The sequence below is a fragment of the Meles meles genome, chromosome X, assembly GCF_922984935.1.
Source record: "Meles meles chromosome X, mMelMel3.1 paternal haplotype, whole genome shotgun sequence".
Taxonomy (NCBI): domain Eukaryota; kingdom Metazoa; phylum Chordata; class Mammalia; order Carnivora; family Mustelidae; genus Meles; species Meles meles.
Genome location: NC_060087.1, coordinates 82,686,880 through 82,705,796, shown reverse-complemented (window position 1 = coordinate 82,705,796; position 18,917 = coordinate 82,686,880). Strand labels below are relative to the sequence as shown.

The 18,917-nt window shown below is 38.4% G+C and overlaps 2 pseudogenes; both read left to right on the top strand.

Annotated features, from left to right (window-relative positions):
- The first annotated feature begins 609 nt into the window (after positions 1-609).
- On the top strand, positions 610-2,885 carry LOC123934696 (annotated as a pseudogene).
- A 2,821-nt stretch (positions 2,886-5,706) lies between these two features.
- LOC123934695 lies at positions 5,707-15,505 on the top strand (annotated as a pseudogene).
- The last annotated feature ends 3,412 nt before the right edge of the window (positions 15,506-18,917 follow it).

Here is an 18,917-nt window from a genome sequence, read left to right as displayed (position 1 = left end):
ATGAATTAGGGAACCAATAAAAAGAAGTAAAATAATAATATGCACAATGCTACCATCTAGAGTATTCACGGAAAATTACACCCAGTGTTTGTTATTCATTCGGGAGGCTAGTTTCGAGTCTCTGAGTTCATGCATATGTTTGTGTGTGTTTTGCTTTGTGTAAGACATATACAAGGGTGCGAAGTGCTCTTAGTCTAGTCCATTGTTTGTGGACTGATAGTTTGAACCCTGAGTGAAACATAAAATTTCTATGAAGTCTTAAAATTTGATTTCAAACGAGGAGAGATATTTTGGTAATACTTTACCTCAGTAGTGTTTTGGAAATGAAATAAAACCTTTAGAAGGAGAAGAGGAGGTCAAAACAACCCCCAGTTCAAGAATTAAGGGGATTATTGTGTTTAGCTGGTAGAAAGTTGAAATTGCACTTGAAATTTCTTTTATACTTCAGAAGCCTTCATCAATCTTTACAGCTAGTCTGAAGCCAAGTGTTACTGGATAATGGTGAAGGTGCACATATGGGAAAGCACTCTTAGGGAATGGTAGACAAGAGTAATTTAGGGTAGGCAGGCACAGGCTCTTGACGTGTGTGTAGGATTTCAACTATCGAAGATGTGGGTGGACAGCAGAAGTTCCAGGCAGAGGGAACAGGGACAATACGAAGACACAAAAACACAAGGCACATTTAGAGAACAGAGGTCAGTCCTAGAGTAGAGCTATACTCTAACCTAGAGTAGAGAGCAGGCTAGAGTATGAAATGCATTAGGGAAAGGAGTGGAAGAGAAGGTGGGAAAGGAGATGGATCAGCACTTATATGCATCTCCTCTCTCTTCAACCAGAGGATTTACTCCTAAGAATATGGAGAAGGTGTCCTTGTTTTCTGTTCCTTTCTAAGGGCCTGATACTTGACTAGGTACACAGTAAGCGTACACTTATACCTCCTTAGAGTTTGGCTGTCAGAACTAAGAATGAGGGTGGATGCTGAGATTTAGCTACTAGAAACATGATTCTGGTGCTTAAAATTGGACAAGTCAAACTCCCAACTAACAACCAGAGCAGCACTTCTCAGGCTTTAATATGAATCACCTAAGGATCTTGCTTATGTGCACAGTCTGACTCCATTCATCAGGCTGACATGGGGCCCGTGAGCTTGCTTTTCTAATAATCTCCCAATGATGTCTATGTTGTTAGTCTGGGGACCAAACATTGAGTAGCGAGGATTTGAAGACTTTCCACCCCCAATTCCTTGACCTTTGCAGACTTCACACTCCTAAATGATTGGGCACAACTAAAGATTCTTCACTTAATATAGCAGATGGAAAAGCTCAAATTTAAAGTACCTTGTGAAGATTTTCTGCCACTAGAGTTGTTGAGGTGTATTGGTACTGATGGAATCTACTTCACGCCATTAAAAAAAAATTTTTTTTTAGATGAGTATGATTCTGGGCACTGGGGTGGCTAGTCAGTTAAGCGTTTGTCTCTTGATTTCCACTCTGGTCATGATCTCAGGCTTGTGAGATTGAGCCCTACCTTGTGCTCCATGCTTGGTGAGTGGGGAGTCTGCTAGAGATTCTCTCTCTCCTCCCTTTGCCCCTCTCCCCTGCTTGCATGTGCAGGTGCTCTTTCTCTCTCAAATAAATAAATCTTTTAAAAAATAGATGAAGGAGAGGAGAAGTGAGTTGGGGAAAATCGGAGGGGGAGATGAGCCATTAGAGACTGTGGACTCTGAGAAACAAACTGAGGGTTATGGAGGGGAGGGACGTGGGGGATGGGTGAGCCTGGTGGTGGGTTTTAAGGAGGACACGTATTGCATGGATCACTGGGTGTGGTGCGTAAACAATGAATCTTGGAACACTGACAAAATTAAATTAAATTAAAAAATTAATAGATGCATATGGTTCTACCTGGTTGGACTCAGAGTGTAATTTAGTCTATTTTTGAAAAGGGTAAGCCTTTTGTCTCCAAATACACTTATTTATTGATTGAACATCCCTTCTTTCTATATTTCATGTCTGTTTCCCCTTTAATAATTACAAGCCTATGTTTCTCAGTCTAATAGCTCACACAGGGACAGTCAAACTCTAGTCACTGCTATTTTGAAAATGATTATTTGTTATATAAATAAGTATGGCTGCAACAATGTAAGTTGTGCTTTTTCTGGGTGCTTTTTATTTTTATTTTCTTCATCCTTTGAGCAAGCTAAGCTGTACAAGCTTAATATTGACTCCTATTGAGTCTTCTTTCCCATTCTGCAAAACTGCCAGTGAAAAAGCTGAGAAGCCGGATACTAAGGAGAAGAAACCTGAAGCCAAGAAGGCTATGCTGGTGGCAAGGCTAAGGAGGGTAAGGTCAAGGCTAAAATGCCAAAGAAGGGGAAGTCCCACTGCAGCAGAAACCCTGTCTAGTCAGAGGAATTAGCAGATAATCCCCATCAGTTATGTATTCTAGAAAGGCCATGTACAAGAGGAAGTATTCAACAGCTAAATCCAGGGTTGAAAAGAAGAAAGAGAAAGTTCTTGTTACTATCACAAAACCAGTTCATTGTGGTAAGAAATGGCATTAGCGTAGTTAAACTTCCCCCAAATGCCTACGTATTACCCTACTGAAGATGTGCCCTGAAACTGTTGAGCCATGGCAAAAAACCTTTCAGTCAGCATGTGAGAAAACTTTGAACTAGCCTCACCCCTGGCCATTTTGATGGTCCTCACTGGGTGCCACAAAGGCAAGATTGTGGTTTTACTGAAGCAATGGAGCAGTGGCTTTTTACTTGTGACTGCATGTCTGGCCCTCAACTGAGTCCTCTACATAGAATACTCCAAAATTTCATCATTTCCACCTCCACCAAAATTGATACCAGCAATGTGAAAAATCCCAAAACATCTCACTGATGCTTATTTCAAGAAGAATAGACCTTATAAACCCAGACACCAGGAAGGTGAGATCTTCAACACTGAGAAGGAGAAATATGAGATTACAGAACAGTGCAAGGTTGATCAGAAAGCTGTGAACTTACAAATTCTGTCAGTAGTTAAAGTTGTTCTTCAGCTTTAGGGCTACCTCTGCTCTGTGTTTTCTTCCACAAATGGAATTAATCCTCACAAATTGGTGTTCTAAATTTCTTACAAGGAACCACAATTTGTATGGAGTCACAAAAAGCCCCAAATAGCTAAAGCAATTCTGAAAAAAAGAAAAACAAAACTGGAGGCATCATGATTCCAGATTTCAAGCTCTATTATAAAACTGAAGTCATGGGGCGCCTGGGTGGCTCAGTGGGTTAAAGCCTCTGCCTTTGGCTCAGGTCATGATCTCAGAGTCCTGGGATCGAGCCCCGCATCAGGCTCTCTGCTCAGTGGGGAGCCTGATTCCTCCTCTCTCTCTGCCTGCCTCTCTGACTACTTGTGATCTCTCTCTCTCTCTCTCTCTGTCAAATAAATAAAATATTAAAAAAAATAAAACTGCAGTCATCAAGACAGTTTGATATGCTGTTGGCAAAATGAGACATAAAGATCTGTGGGATAGAAAAAAGAATCCAGAAATGGACCCACAACTTATCTTCAACAAAGCAGAAAAGAATATCCAATGGAAAAAAGACAGTCTCTTCAACAAATGGTGTTGGGGAAACTGGAAATGAACCACTTTCTTACACCATGCAAAAAAAGAAATTAAAAATGGATGACAGACCTAAATGTGAGACAGGAAACCATCAAATCCAAGAGGAGAACACAGGCGCAAACCTCTTTGACCTTGGCTGCAGCAACTTCTTACTAGACACGTCTCTAGAGGCAAGGGAAACAGAAGCAAAAATGAACTATTGGGACTTCATCAAGATAAAAAGCTTCTGCACAGGGAAGAAATAATCAGTAAAACTAAAAGGGAGACTACAGAATGGGAGAACATATTTGCAAACAACCTATCTGGTAAAAGGTTAGTATCCAAAATCAATAAAGAACACTTCAAACTCAACACCCAAAAACCAAATAACCCAGTTAAGAAATGGGCAGCAGGGGCGCCTGGGTGGCTCAGTGGGTTAAGCCGCTGCCTTCGGCTCAGGTCATGATCTCAGGGTCCTGGGATCGAGTCCCACATCGGGCTTTCTGCTCAGCGGAGAGCCTGCTTCCCTTCCTCTCTCTCTGCCTGCCTCTCTTGTGATTTCTCTCTGTCAAATAAATAAATAAAATCTTAAAAAAAAAAAAAAAAGAAATGGGCAGCAAACATGAATAGACACCTTCCAAAGAAGACACCCAGATGACTAAAGACACATGAAAAGATGCTCAACATCACTGAAATACAAATCAAAACCACAATGAGATACTAGCCCACACCATCAGAATGGCTAAAAATAACAACACAAGAAACAACAGGTGTTGGTAAGGCTGCAGAGAAAAGGGAACCCTTGTGAGGTGTTAGTACAGCCACTCTGGAGAACAGTATAGAGGTGTCTCAAAAAATTCAAAATAGAACTACTATAATCTAGCAATTGTACTACTAGGTATTTACCCAAAGGATACAAAAATACAGATTCAAAGGGGTACATGCATCCTGATGTTTATAGCAGCAAGGTCAACAATAGCCAAACTAGAGAGAGCCCACATGTCATCAACTGATGAATGAATAAAGAAGATGTGATATATACATATATATGTATATATATAAAACATTATATATTTATTAATTTTATATATATATATTACTCAGTCAACAAAAAAATTGAAATCTTGCTATTTGCAATGACATGGATGGAGCCAAATTGTATTATGTTAAGTGAGATAGTCAAAGAAAGACAAATACCATATGATCTCACTCATATGTGGAATTTTAAAAAAAATTATTTATTTATTTATTTGACAGACAGAGATCACAAGTAGGCAGAGAGGCAGGCAGAGAGAGAGGAGGAAGCAGGCTCCCTGCTGAGCAGAGAGCCTGACATGGGGATTGATCCCAAGACCCTGAGATCATGACCTGAGCCAAAGGCAGAGGCTTTAACCCACTGAGCAACCCAGGTGTCCCTCATATGTGGAATTTAAGGAACAAAACAGATGAACATGTGGGAAGTGGGAAAAGAAAAAAGAGAGGGAAACAAACCATAAGATACTCTCTTAACAATAGAGAACAAACTGAAGGTTGTTGGAGGGAGGTGGATGGGGGATGGGCTAGATGGGTGATAGGTATTAAAAAGGGCACTTGTGAAGAGCACTGGGTGTTGTATGTAAGTGATGAATCACTGAATTCTTTTTTTTATAAAAGATTTTATTTATTTATTTGAGAGAGAGAGAGAGAGCGAGAGAGAGCATGAGAATGGGGAGTGTGAGAGGGAGGAACAGATTCCCCACCAAGCAGGGAGCCTGATGTGGGACTCAACCCTGGGACTCCAGAATCATGACCTGAGCTGAAGGCGGTCATTTAACTGACTGAGTCAACCGGGTGCCCCAAATCACTGAATTCTACTCCAGACACCAATATTGCACTGTATGTTAACTAACTAAAATTTAAAATAAATAAATAAATAAATAAATAAATAAATGTTTTTCAAAAAACCTAATTAAATAACTGACCCATTAAAAAATAGTGCGTCTTAAAATATTTAAAATATTTAATTTAAATATTTAATTAAATATTTAAATAAATAAATAAATAAACAATTCAATAAATAAATAATAAATAAATAATTTAATTTAAAATATTTAAAAATATTGATTCTTATCATTGAGAATGTCAGGATTGGTAAGAGTGGTCTACATGATGAAAATGAAAGTCATGGTAAATTGTTGCACATATCAATTTACTTCCAGTTAACTACACAACACCATATAGCCACATTTCAGCTGTGCTGAAGGGAGAAAAGCCTAAGTACATGATTATAGTCTTATTGAGAAAGCTGCCAGTCTTTAGGATAAGATCAGAATTTTTTCTCCAAAACATATATATATGGGAAACTTAGGCCTAACAGTGAGATATTCACACAGTCTGGAATCTGCAAGCAAACAGAGTCTATCAATTTGACCTTCTACCTGAACCCTGTCTATTCTCTTCTCTCAGTGTTTGGGATACCAATCTGCTGAGATATTCAGTATGACTTTACAATTCCTCATCCACCTAAATTTAATCTCAGAGAACAGCAAGATCTGTTCAGCAACCTTTAACCACCTGGAGGTCCACTTTCAAGTGTAGCTGAGGGAAGAGATTTTCTGTTGATATATACATGTATGTAGTTTTATATATTAAAATAAAAAGCATAGGAGAAAATGAGGGAATTTGACTTTTGCATTTCAATCAATTTTTCTCTGAAAGGCTAGAGCAATTGTCACACTTTCTTTTCTACCTAAAGTGTGTAGACTGCCCTAATCACTAGCACAGCCACCTAAAACCACACCAGTTTTCTGGGACTGAGCTTTTACTAAGAAGTTTCCCAAAGTGTCCTAGTGTGCTTTCTCTATAAGCTCAAGTCTAGAGGAAGTCAACTAAACAAGGACCATCTGATTCCTGGCTATTTTTAAATTCCATTTCCATTTGAATGAGGGTTCCAAGTGAATGTTAACCCTCCTTCTTTCCTCTCTTTCTGCCTTCCTTTTTTCTTTTTTTGATTCCACATACACACGTTTAAAAATTACAAAAGAGCTTCTATGTTGAAAAAAAATTCAAATGTTAGAGAAGCGAAGTTTCACCATCCCCCCATTTTTGATTGCCACAATAAGTTTGGTTAATATCCATCACATCACACAGTTACATTTTTTTGTGTGTCTGTGATGAGAACTTTTAAGATGTACTCTGTTAGCAACTTTCAAACATACAATATAGTGTTAACTATAGTCACCATGCTATATATGACATTCCCAAACCTTACTTATCTTATAACTGGAAGTTTGTACCCTTTGACTCCCTTCACCCATTTCCCCCACCCTTATCCCCCACTTCTGGCAACCGCCAATCTATTCTCTGTTTAATTCCACTCTTCAGAGGTAACAGTTGTTAACAGATTGGTATAAATTCAGAATTTTAATATGCATACATAAACATATACAATCAGATCTATAAATTATATTGATTTATAAAAATTGGATGATATTTTGTATACTTTTCTATGTTTTCTTATTCATCAATATATCATGACTACTTTTCTACATAAATACTTATAGATTTTCCTCATTGCATGATTCTGTAGTATCCCATTGTCAAACTATTTAACCAGTCCCCATTAACAGAAATTTCATTTATTCTAGTTTTTTTCTCTATGAATTTATGCCACAACAAAAATACTTGTACAACACAAAGGTTTTTTTTGTAACATAAATTATCAGAAATGGTAATCCTGGGTCAAAATGTCTACATATTTAAATGTTGATAGATTTTGTCAAATTTCCTTTTAAAAAGACACAGAACAAACTGGGGGTTGCTGGGGGGAGGTGAGGTTGGGAGAGGGGGAGGGGGTTATGGACATTGGGGAGGGTATGTGCTATGGTGAGTGCTGTGAAGTGTGTAAACCTGGCGATTCACAGACCTGTACCCCTGGGGATAAAATACATTATATGTTTATAAAAAAAAAATTGGAAGGGGAGGCGAACCATAAGAGACTATGGACTCTGAAAAACAACCTGAGGGTTTTGAAGGGTCGGGGGTGGGAGGTTGGGGGAACAGGTGGTGGGTAATAGGGAGGGCACGTATTGCATGGAGCACTGGGTGTGGTGCAAAAACAATGAATACTGTTATGCTGAAAAAAATAAATTAATTAAATAAATATTCTAAAAAAATAAAAAAAAATAAAAAGACTGCTCCAGTTTAAACTCTCACTACCAACATATAAGAGAGCCCATTTCCTAGAACCCTTAGCAATACTGTGTATTTTAATTCTTTAATTTTTTGCTGGTTTGAAAACTTCTTTTGCCCGTTCTTTGTTGTTTTAATGTGTATTTCATTTACAGTTGGTGAGAGGTTCTTCCCATATTTTTGATCGCCATTTATGTCCTTTTGAAGGACCTATTTCCACCAGAAATTACAGAGGGAAAACAAGACAGCTTTTGTGGCAGAGCTCTGATAACGAGAAAGGTATGTCACCTATACTTACGCAGAAAAATAAAGATGTGTTTCTTTTTATTAGAAGGACAAATATACTTTTTTAAATAATAAAGGCTGAAAGGAAAGTAGAATGCATCACGCTGTAAGAGATACACAGATAGGCTTCACAGTATATTTCAGAGACACTAGAGAAATTGAACAGAGGAAAACATAAAAGAAATAAGGCTGCCGAGGAAACTGGCAGTATACTTCTAACCATTCATCTATTTGTTCATTAATTGAAAAACATTCAATAAATATTTTTGAGTACATACAATAGACTAATCCCTGGTGGTGAAAAAGATCCTAGTCTCTGGAGTAAGATTGACTGGGTTTGAATTTTTTTTTTAAATTTTTTTTTAAATTATTTATTTATTTATTTGACAGAGAGAGATCACAAGTAGACAGAGAGGCAGGCAGAGAGAGAGGGAGGGAAGCAGGCTCACTGCTGAGCAGAGAGCCCGATGCGGGACTCGATCCCAGGACCCTGAGATCATGACCTGAGCCGAAGGCAGCGGCTTAACCCACTGAGCCACCCAGGCGCCCTGGGTTTGAATTTTGACTCCATCTCCTACACTGTGATCTTAAGAACACAACTTAATGTCCTTGTGCTGCAGTTTTCTGATCGGTAAAATGGGTATAATTAAAGTATGTACTACATAGGAATGTTGAAAGGATTAAATGAGATTAATGCAAGTAAGGTTCTATGCACAGAGTGAGTACCTAACAAGAGTTATATTTATAGTTCCTGACAAATGGATTTTTGCTTCCAACCCAAAATCAACCCTGGAAATAGAAGCCAGAGGGAAGCATAGACTGCAGGGAAAATAACAACCCGTACAATAATACCACTGTGAAAAGCCCTGGAGATACTGAAAGTGGCCTTCAACTGATGTGTGTAAAAGGTAGATGGTTGTAGCATGGTGCAAGGAATGGCCAGAGGCATTGGTGATGGGATAGGGCAGAACACAACTTCTATATTACGCAGCCATCAGAAAAGATGAATACCCAACTTTTGTATCAACATGAATGGGACTGGAGGAGATTATGCTGAGTGAAATAAGTTAAGCAGAGAAAGTCAATTATCATATGGTTTAACTTACTTGTGGAGCATAAGGAATAACATGGAATACATTAGGAGAAGGAAAGAAAAAGTGAATATGGGGGAAATTGGAGGGGGACATGAAAGATGAGAGACTGTGGATTCTAGGAAACAAACTGAGGGTTATGGAGGGGAGGGATGTGGGGGGATGGGTAAGCCTAGTGGTGAATTTTAAGGAGGGCACGTATTGCATGGAGCACTGGCTGTGGTGCGTAAACAATGAATCTTGGAACACTGAAAAAAATAAAGTTAAGATGTTAAAAAAAATGAACACAACTTCTAGAGCCCTTTTTCTTCTGCTCCCTTGTGTAACCTTAGTATAATTACTGCTTACCTCATTCATTGCAGAAATCCAGGGCAATAGCCCAAATAGCCTGTGTCAGCAGGCTATGAGTAGATGGGCAATGCAAAAGTCTTACTGGTGTGAGTTGATGAACATAAGGATGGACTAACAGGTTGTCCTCTGACATTCATTCCTCCGCTTCCCCACCCCCCCACCACAAACTCTTAGATCTGTTGGTTTGGAACTCAAGGTGACTGACCAGACAAGTTGCCTCATAAGGTGTGAGAGATACAAGAGCAACAGTAGTTCTGTGGTATCTGGGACTCATGACTGGGACTAGACTAGGGCCTGGCCTTTGGTCCTTTTTAGATATACATTTATTAGATGCAGTAAATGATACCCCAGGAAGCAAGAATAAGCATACCTAGACTTCTAAGAAGGATGAATGACTACTATAGAAAAGGACAACGATTTGAATATATATACCATTCAATGCAGAATTATTGGAATGGATGGGCTAATAATTTAAAATATACAAAGTAAATATGGTTAAAGATTTAAGGTAATAAATAAGTAATATGAAATAACAGAAGATAATTTAAAGGATCAGTGAAAAATATTAGCCATAAAATATATATTGATCTACATATTTACTATTTCTGACACTCTTCATTCCTTTGTGTGACCTCATTTTCCATTTCATAACATTTTACTTCAGCTTAAAAATATTCCCTTATCATTTCTTTTAAAATACATTTTTATTTTAGAATAGATTCAGATTTATAAAAAGTTGCAAAGAGAGTATGGAGAGTTTACATATACCTTGCATTCTGTTTCCCCTACTGTTAATATTTTACATCAGTTTGGTACATTTGTCACAACTAATAAACTAATATTGGTACCTTATTGATAATTAAAGTTTATACTTTTTTTTTCCTTAGTTTTTAATCTAATGCTTTTTTTCATTCCCAGAAACACATCCAAGCTACCACATTACATTTAGCTATCATGTCTTTTAGGTCCCTCTTGGTTGTGATTTTTTCTCAGACTTTGTGTTTAATGGCTTTGACAATTTTGAGGAATATTGGTCAGGTATTTTGTAGATTGTCCCCCATTTGAATTTGTATGGTGTTTTTCTCATGATGAGACTGGGTTATGTTTTCTTGGGAGGAAGTCACAAAGTGCCCTTCTTGTCACATCATATCATGGGTACATGCTATCAGCATGATTTATCACTGATGATATGAACCTTGATCATCTGTCTCAGGTTGTGTTTGTCAGGTTTCTCCACTATAAGGTTATCATTTCTCCTTTTTCCATACTGTTATCTTTAGAAGGAAGTTATTTTCTGTAGCCCACCTTTGAAGAGTGGGGAATTATGCTTCACCTCCTTGATGGGAGACTACATAAATTATTTGGAATTCTTTTTATATGGGAGGCTTATTATGGGTATATCACCATCTTTTTATTTATTTACTATATCTTTTACTTATACCAATATGGACTTACAGATATTTATTTTATATTTTGAGTTATAATCTAATACTACTTTATTTTCTTTCTCACATCACTTCAACTTTGGCCACTGGGAGCTCTTTCAATTGATTGCTGTGTCTCTTTGACATGACCTCATCATTTTTTTTAACACTTCCTTACTTTCTGGTATTACAAGATGCTCCAGGCTCATTCTGTCTATTTCCATTTTCAGCCTTACAGTCTGTCATTTCTCCAAGGAGCCCTGGTTCCTTTTATTGCAGAATGATATTAGAAACCAAGATCTGGGTACTGAGTGTAGCATTTCTTTTTGTGCAGGTTTCTGGGTGATAAATTCAATCAGCTTTTTTTTTTTTTTGCCTGATAAAGTATTTATTTGGTCTTTATTTTTGGAGTCCCCCCACCTGGGATATAGAATTCTTCTCTGGCCTATATTTATTCTGACAAGAAATACTCATTTTTATCTTTATTCCTGTATATATAAGGTATTCTTTTTCTTCCTCTGGTTGCATTTAGGAAACTTTTTTTTCATGTATCAATTACAGCATCTTGATTATTATGTGGCTATACATGGTTTTCTTTGTGCTTATACTGCTTGGGTTTATGGAATTTTTTTTGAATCTATGAACTCACAGTTATTATCAAATCAGAAAACTTTCAGCCATTATTTCTTCAAATATTTTCTCTGAACCTCCATCCTGGGACTCTAATTACTTCTAGGTTAGACTACTTGATATTGACCCACATGTCACTGAGACCTTGTTCATCTTTTTCACTTTCCACCCCCTTCTTGTGCTTCAATTTGGATAGTTTCCACTGCTGCATCTAAAAATGTACTCATTTTCTATGGCATCTAATTTGCTGTCAATCCTACTCGGTAAAATTTCCATTTCAAATATTATATTTTCACCTCTAATACTTTCATTTGTTCTTTCTTATAGTTTCCATTTCTTTCCTCATTATGACAACATTTTCTTTAAACTTTGACCTTTCCTTCAACTTTTAACCTTACTACTTTAATAGGTATTCTAAATTTTTTGTCTGCTAATTCCATCCTCTCTGTAATTTCTCTGTCTTTTTATGTAGTCTGATATTTCTCCTGGTTATGGGTCATATTTTCTCACATCTTCACATGTATAATAGTTGTTTATTAGATGCTGGATATTGTGAATGTTTTTGTTGTTGAGTGAGTGCCTGGATTTTACTGTTTTACTTTAAAGAATGTTGAGCTTTGTTTTGGGAAGAAGTTAAATCACTTCGAGATCAGCTTTAAGCTTTCAAGGCTTGTTTGTAAGTTTTGTTATGGCAGACCTAGGATATCCTTACTATAGGGCTAGGTTAGCTCTACTACTAATATGTGACCATTCTGGGGTCTCTACTTATATGTCTGGGTACTCTACAACATTTCTCTGCTCTGGCTGGCTGGAGAACAAACAATTAAACCTGTATGAGCTCTGGGAATTGTCTACCTTATGGCTCCCCAGCAGTTGTTTTTTGCCTACTCTCACTGGAATTTCACACTCTGCATGCCCAACTCAGCATGTATCAAAAACTAAAGGGAATCCCTATGCCAATTTCTATAGTTCTTTCATTGTATAGCTCTCCTCTCTAGTACTCTGCTCCACTAATTATAGTTGCCTCAGCCTTGCTGAATTTTGATCTCTGACCAAATCGGCAAGATCACCCTGTTCTGCTTAGGCTTCCCATCCTTATGTTGTTGTCCAGAAATTGTTTCTGGACAGCAAACTGAGGCAATCATAGAGATTACCTCATTTGTTTCTCTTTCAAAAATCACAGTCCTGCATCGCCTGTTGTCTATTGCCTGAAAAAAAAATTGTCTCCTATATTTTGTTTAGTTTTCTAGTTATTTATGGTAGGAGAGCAAGTCCAGTGACAGTTACTCTATCATGAATGTAAGTGGAAATTCTATTCATAAAAATGTAATAATTGAAATAAAAAAATATGACTGATGGAATCAATACCAAGATAAATTTAGCTAAAGAACAAATTAGTGAGTTACAGATAAAATTGAAGAAGTTTCCCAGAAGGTGGTAGGAAAGGATAAAGAAATAGAAAATGTAAAAGAAAAGCTATAGGATATGGAAGATGAAAGTAAAATACCAACATCAAATAAAAGGAGTCCAAGAAATAGACAAAATAAAAAAATAAGAAGAAGTAGCTACTTTAAGAAATAATGGAGATAAATTTTCTGGAATTGAAAAATAATGAAAGACTTCATGTAGTAGAGTCATAGAGTGTCAAATAGGAGAGAAAGGAGAAATCTATACTAGATACTCTATAGTGAACATTAAGAGCATCACAGAGAAAATTCTGAGTGTCCTGAAAGAACAAATAGTGCCTCTACAAAGGATCAAAATTCAGGCTGATCTCAGGCTTTTCAAATAACAACATTAGTTGTAAGAAGAAAATGAAGTATCATTGGGGAGATTAATAGGTGAGCTTCACAGAGGAAAAGCCTGGAAGAGAGGGGAAACCAGAGGAAAAACTAAATTAATTGGTAATTGATTAAAAGCCTCCACAGCTATAGTTTAATGGTACAAAAGTTCTTGTGCATATCTTCCAGGACAGAAAATTAGGCATGATTTTCCCGCCCTGGGTGATCTTTCTTCTCTGGAGTTGAAAAGAATAATTTCATCTTGCATTTGTGTTACATTTTATACATTTAAAATTATATTAGTATTTACTACCATATTTGAACTTTTTTGGAACAGAAAGCTCAAGTGGTACTGTGTTCAAATAGCATTGTTTGCCTTATTGTATAGACCAGAAAGGGGAAATCCATTAAAGTCATGCCATGTATTGCTCAAAGAGCCAAACCTAAACCCCTACATCTCTAACTCCCATATTTCTGCTGTTTCTTCAGCATAGTGAAGGAGCATGAAATCTTAGTTGAGCTGGGTGGATTGTAAATTAATTTGTCAAATGGACCTTGCTTGGCCCTTTTGGGAAGGAGTGCACATTCTTAAATGAAAAGGTAATTGTGCCATCCATGAGAAGGCTGTATTTGGCTTGTGTACCATGATTGTCCTCAGCCCTGAGATATGATCCAATATTGAAAAAACACCTCTTTTCCCATTTGGAGTTCTTGTTAGTCATTTATGTGGATAAGGTTTTATTGGGATAATTATTGTGAATGTAGCACACATGAAGAGTGGTTCCAATTGCATTTTTAGAGCATAAATGTATGATAATGAATTTCATGGCCACTCATACAAATCTCCTTGTCTTGAAAACTACCAGAAGGAGAAACATTACTGTCTTGTCAGAGAAATGACAGAGAGGAAGAAACCCTTCTAATTTTTCCTTCCTAAATATGAAGTGTCTTTCCCATGGAGCTCATAAAAGCCTTTCATGTTGTCAGCTATACATAAGCATTCTTTTTACCAACTATGCTAAGGTTCTAAAAGTCCCAGTGAAGGAACAAAGAGATCATAATTCTCAGAAGCTGACTGAAAACTACAATCTCAACACCTCCTAATTAGGAGGGGAATGGAATCATGAATACAACAGTGTGTCAGCTCTGTAGCTAGTCTCCTCTTTGGTAGGGTGATGAGCTTCAGAGAGCCTGTTTCATGATGTAGAATGTGATCTCCTGCTTTGTGCCTATGCTTTCATTTGTTTCTCCATTTGAAAGATGTATGCTGTGAGAATCTGGAAACCCCTGTCTTTACTAGACACACATACTCATACACATACACACACTCCCTCTCTAGCAGAAACTTCAAGCTATGAAACCACAGCTCTTGCGTAGACCACTGAAAATTAAAACAGAAATAAGGACGGATGGGGTCTGAACTGTGTGTTAGGAAATTTCAGAGTCCTATGTATCAAAATTGTAAACAAAACAAATACAAAACCTGATCTAACAGGGAAATCTAAAATGGGAGTTCCAGAGTGCCCTTCCAAAGATTAGGAGCCACTCAACTTGCCCCTAGAAGAAGGGGCCCCAGAAGAACCCTACTCAGAAGAATGCTCCCACATAACTCCACCCAATCTCATTCAGAAACTAAATGCTCCAGAGCATCCCACAAGATGCCAAGAAAACATGGTGGAAATCGACTGTGAGATAGTGGGCACAAGACCCAAGGGGCATGTTAGTTTCTTGGCTTGATGTAGCATTGTCAGCTACCATGGAGATATGCTTTATGATGAGTACATTCTCCCCCTGCCCCCCACCCATTTCTAGACTACTGGACCAGATAGAGGATCATATGGAAGTAGTACATGATGAATTCTCTGAGCCAAATCTTAAAGATACTCACAGGGAAGACAGTGGGGGAATGCCGCCCACAACTTCGAAGCCCTTCAATACTTCCACTCCAAGTCTCTGACCCACAACTCCTTCCATACCTGCTCCCTCCCCAACCAGGAGGCTGACTGCTTGAAGAATGTCATCATGCCTCTGAAACGTCTCACCAAGAAGCTTCTGAACCAGGACATGCAGACTGGGAAAAAATGGACATTCTTCTGTGGAAGATGCTCAAGCCACCATGGAGCTGTACAGGTTGGCTGAAGTGAAGTGGGAACAGCACCTGGCCCACAATCCCCCAAAAGACTAGCAGCAGTGGGGACACTGGTGATGTGGGGAGGCAGAGGGAGCATTGCACCCAGGAGAAACAGGGCTGTGGACCAGTGGACAGCTCTAACAGCTTCACTTCTTTGCAAGCTTGAGGTGTGAAGGAGAGAGAGGCTCCACCCTAGACTTTATATCCATTGAAATTTCACCTCAGGTATTGTTTTCTGTGTCTGATTAAGTATCCTATTGAAGCAGTAAGTCTCTATGTCAGACTCAGCCCTATACTGTTCACCTCTTAAATGGTGCCAAAGACAGATCCCAGGGTGCTTTGCTCCAGTCAGGCCTTTTGACTCTTAAGGGGCAGGGCATACTGGGAAATGTAGTGTCTCAAACTGCCTTATCACTAGGGTGGCCTGATGTCTCATTTTATGCCTTTTGTTCTAAGTAATTAGCAGCACGTTTTCAGTCTCAAAAGTACTCTGGTTGGTTGATCACACTCTGCATCACAGACACTGCTTTTGGCTCAGAGTCTCCACCTAGTCTGTTTTGGGATATCACCTATTCTTCCCACCTTGACTTACAGAAGAACCATCCCTGGTAAAGTTCAGTTCCCCTTCAGGTTACAAGGCAGTAACGGTAAGAGAGCATGACTTGGAAATCAGCTTCTCTGGTTTAGGAAAACAGTCTGTTTCTTAAAGTAACAGAGGATTTATTTAATTTACACCCTACTTAGTAGGTTAAAAAAGAATTTAAAGTGTTTTCATGGTTTTTGGTCTTTTATTTTGCTAAACCAAACCTCTAAAAACTCAAATTATTCCCTTGATAAATTTTTATAATGGAAAATAAAGTGAAATAAAGTAAAATAAAATGGAGCTCCTCATTTAAGAGGTAATTAAAGTAGGCCAAAGAAAATGAGTCATATGCACAGGTGAGTCCAAAAATCTTTTAGGAATAACTAATTTATATGTTAATACCCTTTGCAATTTTAAGATTTGAATTTTATTCTGCTTTACACTTGCAGCAGTGTTTTTTATTTCAATCAGTACACTTTGGGTATATAATTAATAAATTATTAATTATATAATTTTATATAATTAATTTAATATATAATAATTTGGGGGATTTAAAAGAAAACGTAAAACTCTTGCAGAGTCTGGCTAGCACCAGCTGAATTTTGTATTCTTCTTTTTAAACTCCAGAGTTGCTTACTTGAGTTACATGCTGGATTGCCTTTGGTAAGACACTGTAGTTGAGAAAGTTAGTTTTTGGGCCCCCTCCCCCAGCTTTCTTATTGTCTCTAATTTTCTCTTTGTGTTATCTGCCCTCCTCCTTCCCTGCCTTCACCCCAACCTTCCCCTCACATCTGGTACTGCCTCTTCTCTTTCTTCCTTCCTATTAAAATCTGTTCTGAGGAGTCACTCTAATATCAATCATTTATGACTTAGTGTGGAATCAACTTTCCTCCCTCTCATACAATGCATCCTGCTAAGCTTATCTCCACTTACGGAATTAAAGACTTTGTCTCTTTTTTTTTTTTTTTTTTTTTATTTATCTGAGATTGTAGCATTTTTTTTTATTTTTATATATTTTTTTTTTCAGCGTAACAGTATTCATTCTTTTTGCACAACACCCAGTGCTCCATGCAAAACGTGCCCTCCCCATCACCCACCACCTGTTCCCCCAACCTCCCACCCCTGACCCTTCAAAACCCTCAGGTTGTTTTTCAGAGTCCATAGTCTCTTATGGTTCGCCTCCCCTCCCCAATGTCCATAGCCCGCTCCCCCTCTCCCAATCCCACCTCCCCCCAGCAACCCCCAGTTTGCTTTGTGAGATTAAGAGTCATTTATGGTTTGTCTCCCTCCCAATCCCATCTTGTTTCATTTATTCTTCTCCTATCCCCCTACCCCCCCATGTTGCTTCTCCATGTCCTCATATCAGGGAGATCATATGATAGTTGTCTTTCTCCGATTGACTTATTTCACTAAGCATGATACGCTCTAGTTCCATCCACTTCGTCGCAAATGGCAAGATTTCATTTCTTTTGATGGCTGCATAGTATTCCATTGTGTATATATACCACATCTTCTTGATCCATTCATCTGTTGATGGACATCTAGGTTCTTTCCATAGTCTGGCTATTGTAGACATTGCTGCTATAAACATTCGGGTACATGTGCCCCTTCGGATCACTATGTTTGTATCTTTAGGGTAAATACCCAGTAGTGCAATTGCTGGGTCATAGGGTAGAAAGCTGTCATCATCAAGACAGCATGGTACTGGCACAAAAACAGACACATAGACCAGTGGAACAGAATAGAGAGCCCAGAAATCGACCCTCAACTCTATGGTCAACTAATCTTCGACAAAGCAGGAAAGAATGTCCAATGGAAAAAAGACAGCCTCTTCAATAAATGGTGCTGGGAAAATTGGACAGCCACATGCAGAAAAATGAAATTGGACCACTTCCTTACACCACACACGAAAATAGACTCCAAATGGATGAAGGACCTCAATGTGAGAAAGGAATCCATCAAAATCCTTGAGGAGAACGCAGGCAGCAACCTCTTCGACCTCAGCCGCAGCAACATCTTCCTAGGAACAACGGCAAAGGCAAGGGAAGCAAGGGCGAAAATGAACTATTGGGATTTCATCAAGATCAAAAGCTTTTGCACAGCAAAGGAAACAGTTAACAAAACCAAAAGACAGCTGACAGAATGGGAGAAGATATTTGCAAACGACATATCAGATAAAGGGCTAGTATCCAAAATCTATAAGGAACTTAGCAAACTCAACACCCAAAGAACAAACAATCCAATCAAGAAATGGGCAGAGGACATGAACAGACATTTCTGCAAAGAAGACATCCAGATGGCCAACAGACACATGAAAAAGTGCTCCACGTCACTCGGCATCAGGGAAATACAAATCAAAACCACAATGAGATATCACCTCACACCAGTCAGAATGGCTAAAATTAACAAGTCAGGAAATGACAGATGCTGGAGAGGATGTGGAGAAAGGGGAACCCTCCTCCACTGTTGGTGGGAATGCAAGCTGGTCCAGCCACTCTGGAAAACAGCATGGAGGTTCCTCAAAATGTTGAAAAAAGACTTTGTCTCTTATTTAAGAGGTTTCACACTTCATCCAGCTTGTAGGGAAGGTAGATTTTCGGCCATCAGACCTTAGGTATTTCAGGAATTGTTGGGTGATTGTACTACTTCAAATACTTCACAGTGGCTAGTACACCTAGTAGCAGTTCAGTGAGAATTTGCTAATTGGATAAGTGGTTATCTACCCCTCCTACCAATGAGGCTTTGGCCATTGGGTCTTTTCTTTGGATTTTCTATGTGTCCAGATTGGTATTGTGGGGCTTGGGCACATTGTGCATCCTGATATTACACCGGAGTTTGATTATGAAGAAGGTTACAATATTTGAGAAGATTGAATCTTGAAGG